Consider the following 7,764-nt stretch of genomic DNA (forward strand, 5'->3'; position numbering starts at 1 on the left):
GGGCTGTGGGCCTCAGTTTGGGGTGTGCAGTTTCAGTTTGGATTCCCCTGGGAGTGCTGATTGTCCTCTCCGGGGAGCGGGGTCTCCCGTGAGAGCGGTACCATTCCTCCCTCAGAAGAGGGAGTTCTTTCATGGAATTGGAATATGGAGTCATCAGTTTAATCACATGGGATGCAAAACACACAATGAGCATGTGTGTGCCTTGCCTGAGAAGATGGAAGAGAAGAAGCCATCCCCAAACAATGGGGTTGCTGACCGCAGCCTGAGTCAAGCTACACAACTTCCAATGGAGCTTATGGAAAATAAACCCAAAATCTTGTTTTAGACTGACAGCCTCTACCCTTCTGTCCTTAATTCCTTACTCAAAGACCAACCAGCTTTCATTTCATTTGGTAAGAGAATAGAAAATCAGCAAGAGAGGAGTGTTTAAGGGGTTCTCCACCACCTTCAGCTCCACCAAGGCTGTTCTCAGTCCTTTGGGAAGATCTGGGACCTGACCTCATGTCTCTCTCCAACCTTTTTCAACTCCACTTTGCTTGCAGTTTTGGAAACCAGTGCAACCTGCTCTTTATTTTTAGCCCTACAGAGGCACAACAAATTCAGCAGGGAGTCAGACAGGAGGATGTGTTTGCTCCCCTGCAACAACATCCATCTCCAAACCCAAATCTCGCACAGAATGCAGGGAGAGCTGAGGAATGAAGGCTGCTTCTTTGTAATAAAGAGAGACTGCAGATCTTCCTTAAGCCTTTTTTTCTTTTTTTAATTTAAAAAAAGAGTCAAAATGTCTTCAAAGGGTCATGAAAATCAGCCTCTGGGTTCCTCCCAGTGAACCTGGATGACAGACCCTTCCTGGGTGGCTGCAGCTGGATGGAGCCTGAGGGGCAGATCCTGGCAGCGAGGTGCCATTCCTCACTGGGTCTGAGAGGACAGTGACATGGCAGCAGAAAAGGACATATTTTTCTTGCAAAGGACAACTGCAGGGGATTAAAAACTTCCTTTTCTTCAAGGCAAATGTGAAGAGAAGAGAAATGTGACTGCACTAAAGAATAATTCTCCTTTTGACCCCCAGAGAAAGAGGTGCCTAATGAAAATATATGATCACGGACAGTGTGAAGATAACTGTCTGATCAGATAATGGGATTGTTTTCAGTGATAAGAATGAATCCATTACTAATGCAAATAACGATAATAATTATAATTTGCAATACAGTAAAAATCACCTAGTCTACCACCTCCTCTGACAGGAGACTGTATAATAAATTATAGGCTGAGAAAAAAAAAATTTCAAAGGGATAAAGGTTAAAAGATTAAAAAAAATTCTGAAACTTAAATGCTTAACAGGGAAGTCAAGACCTGAAAGCAGAAATTGCTGCTATTAAATAAAGCAATTGTGAAGAATGAGATATTATGGAATTGATTAATAAACCAGAAACCAAACGTTTCCTTGTATCACTGCCTCTTGTCACAGATTTCAATAATTCTGAAAGAACAAAAAATTAAGAGTTGGCGTATAACAGGAAAATTAATTATTTAAATGTAGGTGAATATGCTAATAGTACTCTGGGAAGATGAATATAATTTAACACACAAAAAGCCCTCAGAAGTGTTCGATAAATATGGGGAGTTGCACCAATTGGTTTTGCTCTGCTTTGGTATCCAAAACAGCTCAAGCAGTTCCATCCCTCCCAGGCCAGCTGCAGACCATACATATCTCTAGGGCAAATCTTTTGGGATTCTCTGGACACACTGAGCTTCTCATACCAATCCCATCAACTTCTTTGTTCATGTGAGAGCTCTTGGGAATGGAAAAACTGTGAAAAGTCCTCCGTGGAGGAGCAGAATAGGGCAGATGAAACAATATTCTTGTATTACAGTTTGCACTAGAGTGAGCTATGAGTTTACAGCAATTCTGCTTTCTCCATCTGACAAGCAGAGAGGACCCAGTGCTACCCAGGGTTACTGTACATTGTCACATAGATCTAGGTGATGGAGCCTGGGGAATCTCCTAAGAGAGCATGTGATTCATCCACACCCATCCATTTGGAGTAAAATAACAATCAAATGACTGAGTCTAAAGTACTGTCTTCCAATACACTTAATTTAGGTTTGTGCTTTCCCAAAGCACAGCATGTCCTGTAACAGCCACAGGAGAAGAGTTGAGGATGTTAATGACAGGGTGTGTGTAAAGGAAATTTAAAGAGCAGAAGTGCTGACACCAAACCCAAAGTAAGGGGTGACTACCAGAAATACCAGGAAATCAGTTTTCAACTTCAGAGTGAAGTACAGTTTTCTGCAGTTGAGAGTATTTTATTGGAGTTTTTTTTTAAAAAAACAAAGCTCAGTGTATCCTGCTTAAACTCCCCCAGCAAGTTGTTTGGGAATGATGGTTTCTCACTCTCTTTGAAGGTTTTTCATTGCAGCACTTTTCATGCAGCTAAAAAGCCCAACACACTTCAGGTCAGAGAAGCAGAAGTAGTTTTTCAGAACTTCAGCAGTAAGAGAATTGAGGTTATGTGTGTGAAAACACACTTTAGCAATGCAAATTCTAACAGCAAAATGAGTTCAAACCTCACATTATGTTTCATAACCATGATTTGTGGTTACCTCATCGGTGCAATTTACCCAAAACACACCCAGCTAATAGAATATGAACTCCTGTGACAAGTTCCTCAGGTTTAAACACTCCCCCCTCTGAGTGCCCACAGAGCTGCCTTTAATCAATGTTTGCAAAAGTCAAAAACACAACGTGCCTCAACTACTCACATTTTGTTGTTTATTGATGCTTCTCCAAGGCTTTCTGGTTCATAGTGGGATTTGGAAGACACAATTCCTCCAGGTGTGTGCACACAGAACAACTTCAGCAGTGGCTTCCAAATGTCCTTCCAACAAAGAGATGTTTGTCTGCAAGAAACCAGCATCCACTGTCAGAAATCTTCAAAGCTGAGTTGTAGAAAAAAGACTGCAGGCCAACAAAACATGATTGAAAGACCTGGGGATAAGAAAATTAGATTCAGAGCAAGCATGAGACTATATAAAAACTGTCAGAATAGGAATGAAATTAAATGTTCCCATGTTCTCCAGAGGAAAGAGAGGCACAGAGCGTCGGGGTTGACTCTACATAAAACTTTAGAAAGGCAATATACAAAGAAATTACATGGGTAGGTGGCACCATTGCAGCAGCAGAAGGTTTAAAACCAGATTTAACAGAAGTAATGAGAATTTTAGGCAGAGCTAATACTGTTTTGCTGCAGTATGGTGAGATAATATTGATGTCTGAGATCCTTTCCAGGTACATACATCTCCTGTGATGTTCTGACAGAGCTGCAATTGCAGTCATCGAAAATACTGGGTGGGTCAGCACAGAGAAAGAGAAGAAAAAAGGTGGAAAGTCGAGAGCCTCAATTAAATACTGTGTATAAATGTATATACACATACTATTTATAAATGTATAAATACTGTGTACTACCTGACTCTGAAGGAGAGAGATGATAAATGCTTCTGTGGGATGTTCTCAGTGTATTTTGGTAACATCCCCCCAGTCCTTCTGGTCTTCAGGCTAATGTGCCTCACCCCTAAGACAAAACCAAATAAGTAAAAAGTTAATTTAAATGTGTTTTGTAAGATTCCCGGTGACGTTACCTGATTCTTCAAATGCCTTCCACAGATTTAAATGCTGACTTTGCTGCCCTTAGCTGCAAAATTAGGACAGATTCTCCTGCTCACCTGTGTACCCTTTGGGAAGGACTTTTCCATGGAGAAGACAGCCAGGTCTGTGTTCCCAGCACCCTAAAGCTACTGCTGCTGTTTGGGACCTCTGCTTCATAGTGAACACAGGCAGAAAATCATCTGCAGAAGGATGCAGGAAGGTTGCTTGTGGAAAAACACACCTGAACCCAGTTCCCCCTGCAGATTTCAGGTAGGAGTAGTAACAGTCCAAATGGATTCAGGTCTGCTCAGTTAAATTCCTTCAATTCTACTCATTTTGAGTGGATAAGGTGTGTGTGTCTGGGGCAGAGATTCCATAAAACTCTGTAAACAATTCATAGCAATGCAGCCTGGGGATGAATTAGCAACTACACAAGGATGGCCCATGGAGGGAGTGCCTTGTGCAGGGGAAGCACTGAGGTTGCTTTTGTACTCCAAAGGAAGAGGATATGTTCAGTCTGATGCTGCTCTTATCAGCTGACGGCAGACGGAAGTTCCTGCTAGAGGTGCGGAGCTTATTTCTCAGAGGGAAGGAAATCCTCCTTGTCCTTAGGAAAGGGACTTTTCTAACTCCTTAGATTACTATGGCTTAGTAATTACAGCTGGCTTTCACAGCTGTCAGTTTCACCACTTCTTTCCACTTTCAAGCCTCCCCTGATCTTCAGGAGCACATGACTGCCTCTGAACTCCCCCATCCAAACCCTGGTTATGCACCTCACCAGTCAATTCCTTAGGTTTCTTTATGTTCAATCCAGAACTACCCTCCTACTTGTTGGCTCTGCTGCAGCACATGGTATTCCCAAAGTAAACTTACTCTGTATTTTTCATTTCTCCACGTTGAGCTAAGCTCACCTCTGGACACTGACAGAAGGATGTGATCACAGCAGTCACAATCTACAGAGTTCTTAAAACAATTCTTTGTCATGAGATGACAGACTCACACTATGTCCTAGTTTGATGACTTCTGCTCTGGGCACAAAGCCAGCATGCCTGGGATCCAGCACCTAGTAAACTTTTCCCTATTATTTCTGTCCCTGAAAAAGGAGAAAAATTATACTACTTCAAAATTACAGCCAGCACCTACACAACTGTATGTTAAACAAAGATACAGAATTTCTTGGTTAGCAAAAATATGTTTGCATTTACTGACTAACCTAATACACTGAACTTTATTCCTTTGTATCAGTGTGTTCAGCTGCTTTTGATATATCCTTTAGTGATGCTGAGGGAATCTTACTGTCTTTGGTTTTGTTTGTTTGTTTGCTTTTTATCCAGGTAGCTTCTCAAAATCTATTTATTTTTGAATGTGTATTTCTTTGGCTACAAAGACTTTGAGAGCTTGGCTGGCAGCCAGACTCTAAGCTCCCCTGAAGTCAGTACAAACCTTTCTATTGAATTTAATGAGATCCAAAACCCTCCCTTAAACAGTGGAAAGGCTCCCTTGCTTAAGTGTTCATGTCATTGCTACTGCACTGTCAAAATTTGCACCTTGGAAATTGCCTTCTGGCTGCCAAACAACAGTTTGAAGTGGGCAGAGGTGATGTCTTGTTGCAGATTGCCAGTTCGTAAGCAGTGTGCTATTAAAACAGCTCTTGTGTTCACTGGTGCTGGCTGCAGGGAAGGAAAGCACGGAGCAATGGAGAGAGAAAAACAATAGTGGCAAAATAAGGAGTTGTAAGTAAGGAATGGTTTATAGCAGTGACAGGTTATCACAGCAAATGGGTTTCTGGGCCATCCTTTATAATACTGAAATACAATGAAAAAAGCCCAATACAAGACAGCATTTGGTTAAGAGAAAGGGAGAAAAAAGAAAAAAAGAAATAATAAAAAAAAAGCCTGGAATGCAAATTAGCTTGACTTGATGCATTTCAGAGCCAAGGCATGTTTGAATTTGGACATTATGTTTCCAAGAGAAGACATTAAATGGTTTGAACTTACCTCGAGTGAGGAGTCTGAGAAAAAAAAAAAAAATGAGCTTTGAATAGGGGAATGAGGGTCTCAAATTCTGCAGTCCAAAGAACTCTGAGGAAAGCTATAGAGAAATTACAATGTAAGATCAATTAAAAAAAGAGGGGGACATCACGTGTTCATCAGTAACTAGAAGTTAAGATTTCAGTGAAATTTGTTGTAAAGGTAGGAGTAAAATTCCCATGCAATAGAAACAACACAATTTACTACTAATACTGCCTTTACAGTGATTTAGTATCCTAGACATAAATGTTTAGCACACTAAAATTCAGAAAACACGTAAAGTGTATTCTCTGGGAATTTAGACTTCAAGGTTTCATTTGAACAATCAGTTTGTTTCCTAAGAACTCAGCAGTAGATCGATGAAATTCTGCAAGAAAAATCTCAAATGCAGGCTCACTTTTGAACACTTATTAGAAAAACTCCTGATGCTGTCAGTGCTCTTTTAGAGCTTCTGTATATAGCTTTTCCAAAATCTGAGAAATATGCTTCCTCCATTGTCTGTGTACCTCAGTCCAGCAGTCTAGCAAAATTTGTGCCAGATTTCTGAGCATTTGTCTTATGAAGTCATCAAAGCCACTTCTGTGCTTAGACAAGGAGTAAGAACACCCACACACTGAAGTCACAGGTATGAAAACATAACTGTCATGAACTGATAATCACAAATACATCTCACATACCTCAGCTATCCAGAGGCTCCTCAGCACTCCTGATGTTTGCTGTGAATGCCTTTTCAAGATGACGCAGGATGGTTTTGCTCCAAGAAATTACTCTTTGCATCTGTGGAACTGCACAGGTTGTAGGGCAAACTTCTTCCTTTGAATATCCACTTTCCAACCTCTAATTTGGAGGGAAAAAACCTCAAAATTCTGCTCCCCCAATGCTTTATTGTCATGCTACAGCAGTCCCACCACAAAACTGTTTCTGTGTATTAGAACACAAGGGATGCACCAGAACCAATAAATCGGAATTTATTCCTGACAAAAAGTTAAGTACAAGTTTTCCAACATCAGCCAACCTAATGAGGCTGGCAAATAACAGGCCTGAATCCCAGTTACACAAAGCACCTGCAGGTCTCACAGATTTTTCCAAATGTTTCTTAAAATCTGTCTTCTCTTGCCCCGAGTAAGGGGACACTGAATCCATTGTCATTGAGAGACATCTGGGTGGTGTTTAATGGAGCTGCTCAAGAAACTGGAAGAAAATCTCTCTGGTAAGGGTAGACATTGCCATCATGAACATTGTTTCATAAGTTGTTATTCCACAGCTATTAACATGAAAACACCATCTACAAATTTCAGCAAGGATTTATCTGATTTTGGTAGAACCAACAATTCATGTAAACTCCTTCCTGTCAAGACAGGGATTTAAATTTTGATTGAAACAGACTCATGAGAGAGAAAAGTTAAAGTCTTAGGAAGTCCAGCAAAAGAGATAAAGTCTGCCAGTAAATCCACATCTATGAAGCTGCCCTGGAAACCAGAGCCATGCACTAGAATGCTGAAAGCAAAAATTGGTTCTTAATGTGCCTCTGAAGACTGTAATTATATTTCCCATTGTACTGGTAACATTAATTGAATGTTTAGCTGAAATCAAGTTCATTACAAGTTAAATACAGTACCTAGCCTATTAGGATGGTGTTTATAATTATAGTCATAAAGCACCTGTAAAACATCTTCATTGCAGCAAATAGCTCCAAAAGTTGTGGCTGCTCTGCAACTCAGCTCATTCTCTGCATCTTTGTGTCTGAGCAGCACTTGTAGACTGAGGTCACAGACACCCCTGAATCACCTCCAGAGCCACTGCCAACGTTGCCAAATTTCAGAGGGACATGGCCTGCAACTGTTAGTAGAGAAATGTAAGACTGCACAAACTATCATTTGTTAGATAAATTAATATATGTTGTATGTTATTAATGTTAATATATGCTATACATATATACATATATGTTCACATATTTGTATATATATATGTATATATAATGTTAATATATATGTTAATATATATGTATGTACAATCACTATACTAGACCTTACTAAACATTCCTAGATCTGCACACATACAAGTACCATATATACTCTCATGCAAATA

This window comes from Calypte anna, chromosome 6 (genome assembly GCF_003957555.1).
Source record: "Calypte anna isolate BGI_N300 chromosome 6, bCalAnn1_v1.p, whole genome shotgun sequence".
In the NCBI taxonomy this organism is placed as follows: Eukaryota; Metazoa; Chordata; class Aves; order Apodiformes; family Trochilidae; genus Calypte; species Calypte anna.